Below are 3147 nucleotides of genomic sequence, written 5' to 3'. Positions count from 1 at the left end.
TCAAAGCAAATTCACCTCTCAACCTCAAAGATCTCTATTTCCCCAATGGAAGGAAATTTTATTATCAAAACTTCACCCACCTGAGCAGTGCTGCTACAATATAACAATGGTGTTTCTCCCTCAAAAAAAAAAATCCAGTGTGCCAGCAGAAAAGCAGTGTATGGTAGAAGTATAATATATAAAAATAAACTGGAGACTAAAACACATGAAGAACAGCTGCAGGACTTGAGTTTGGCTAGTCAAAAGAAAAGAAGAAATAGGGGTGACATGATAGCAATATTCCAGTATTTGAGGGGCTGCCATAAAGAAGAAGGGATCAAATTATTCTCCGAAGTATCAGAGGGCAGGACAAGAAACAATGGTTGGAGAAGCAATCTGGAATTAAGGAGAAACTTCCTAACAGTGGGGACAATTAACCAGTGGAACAACTTGCCTTCAGAAATCATGGGCGCTCCATCACTGGAGGTTTTAAGAAGAGACTAGACAGTCACTTGTCTGAAATGGTATAGGTTGTCCTGTTTGAGCAGGGGGCTGGACTAGAAGGCCTCCAAGGTCCCACTCTATTCTATTCTATTCTATTCTATTCTATTCTATTCTATTCTATTCTATTCTATTCTATTCTATTCTAAACTGAATGCTTAGCAAATGGTTACGTAGGAAATAAAACAAAGATATGAGATATCCTCTTCATTGTTTAACATAGATATGCATAAATGTACAAGGAATGTTTGTGATAACCTTAAATATGTGTTAGATGAAGATCTGAATACATTTATATTTTTCTATGCAGATGATGCCATGTTTTTGGCTGAGAGTTGGAATTATTTACAGCAAATATTAGCCAGGTTATACAAAGTGACAAGAACTGTGGATCTGAAAATTAATATATCAAGGATACATTGCTACTTAGTTTAATAGAGAAAACTGGGTGAATGATTGCAACTTACACATGATTGTGAAAAGGTAGAGCAAGTAGATGAATTTGGGGAGCTTGATAGAATTTTACTAAAGAAGGAGAAATGAATGGAGAAATGTTTTGAAAATGCTGATATAAAGGGAGGGGGATATTTTGAAGTCTGTTGCAAGGAACGAATGCTTGTCAATTGAAGCAAAAATGTTCATATAAGAATGTACTTCAGTCACTTTGTTGTGTGGAAATGAGAGCTGGATACATCTGGACAAACATAAAAGTAAGTTGAATGCAAGCAGAATGTGATACTTGAAAAATGTGTGTGATAAAACAGAAAGTGATTGAATAAAGAATGAAGGGGTGCTGAATGAATGTGGATTGAATATGAAATTAAGAGACCAATATGAGAAAAGTACACTGAGGTGGTTTGATCATATAGAGAGAATGGATGAAGATCAAGTTGCAAAATAAATACAGTATATGAAGGAAGAATGAATGGAATGAGAGGAACGAGAAGCCTAAGAAGGTTGCGGCTGGATGGAATTATTGAGATCTTGAAAAAGAGAAATGTTTAAAGAACAAAATGCAATGTATGAGGCAGTATATCAGTGTGATAAAAGCAAGGATACACACACGCACACACAGAGACACACTCATCAAATCAAAAAACATAATATGACTATTCAAAGTCTGCCCTCTGCTGTTGTTGTTAATTATGTCAATCCTATTCTATACTGCATTTTCTTGGAATCAAACCGGTATGCATCTGCTTTCTGCATCTATAAATCTATTGCCCACAATATGACTTAGTTGTAGAGAAGGCACTTATATGGCCTTTCCTTATTTAGAAGGCTTAACTTTGCATGTGTTTGTATGCCTTCAAGCTTAAAGCAAAGTGCAAGCTGTTACCTTTAAGGCCCTTGATAGTGTTTCTTGTGTTTTCGGGTTGATAAGTTAAGAGTCCATTAGCATTGGGCAGACTACAAATATTGTTAATAAATAAATGTACTTGGAGCACCTTGCTCAAAGAAGACCAAAAACTGGATTAAAGTGGAGCAGATGTTACTTTGCTAATGCAAATTCTATTGAATTTTTAAAAGCCACTTGAAAAGTTGGCAGAGACATATTTAATTCAAGCATTCATTAAGCTCTCTAAGCTAAAGCAACAAGTGTCCCCTTTTCCACATCTGATAGATGTTGAGACAAAATGTTTTTTTCAGGGTTTTCCTGAGCCTTCAGGCTCCTCCTGATCCTTTTTTAAATTACTGTATAGCAATGACAGTAAACCAGGGAGAAATATGATTAGGTTAAATTCTCTGCAGCTGCAGAGGATGAATGCAAAATTTTTAGCTGAAGAACCATAACTTCTGGACTTAATTTTCTTATATGACACTATGACCTGCAAAGAGAGAAGAGAAGAGAAGAGAAGAGAAGAGACTTGGAGCAACATCAGATGCTATTGATTTTTGTCTACAGCATCAGCCACTAAGAAATTTGCAACTGCTCAATTCATCTGGCAGTAGAGGACAGAAATAATGGAGCCTTGAGATAGAGAGGAAACAAAATGGAACAGCATACAACAGAATCTTAAACAAGTTGGAGGGGCATCAACACATCAACAGACACAAATATGAAATAGAAAGTCAAAGAATCTAGTACCACCTTCAAGACTATCCAATGTATTAGTGCATAAGCTTTTGTGAGTAGAAGGGCCTAATGAAGCAAGCTGCTCCTCGCAAAAGCTTATGTCTCAATAAAGTTGTTTAAATCTTCAAGGTGCTGGCAGACTCCATGTCTGCTCTGTTGCATAGGCTGACACAGGTGCAAATTTGTTGAGGAATTTGGGCTGATATTTCCCTTTGTCTATCTGGTGAACAAGTGGGGAATGGCCAGAACTCTGGGTACATGTCACAGTGTGAACCAAACACAGGTTTTGCCCTAGCATTGTCCCTTCTGAGCTGGATTGAAGCTTTATGGTCTCATATTGCCCAAAAATTCCTATGATACTCGATAGCATTCCATAATCAGGGTTGTCCTCAATATTATGTACTAGCAAGTCATTTTCAATTCCTAACAACCACATAGATTTTCTCCATGGTGATTTATCCCTAACCTGTTCTTTCAAGTGCTCTAACAAGGCACTCATAGCCCCTGAAACTGAGTCCATCCACCTTACTGCTGTCATCTTTTTTTCTTCTTCCATTTTTCCAGCTTTCCAGCTTTCTCCAGAGAGCTAG

Source organism: Protobothrops mucrosquamatus, unplaced genomic scaffold, assembly GCF_001527695.2.
Source record: "Protobothrops mucrosquamatus isolate PMUCROS unplaced genomic scaffold, P.Mucros_1.0 scaffold_131, whole genome shotgun sequence".
NCBI lineage: Eukaryota > Metazoa > Chordata > Lepidosauria > Squamata > Viperidae > Protobothrops > Protobothrops mucrosquamatus.
The sequence above is the reverse complement of the archived record's forward strand: the minus strand, read 5'-3'. Positions refer to the sequence as shown.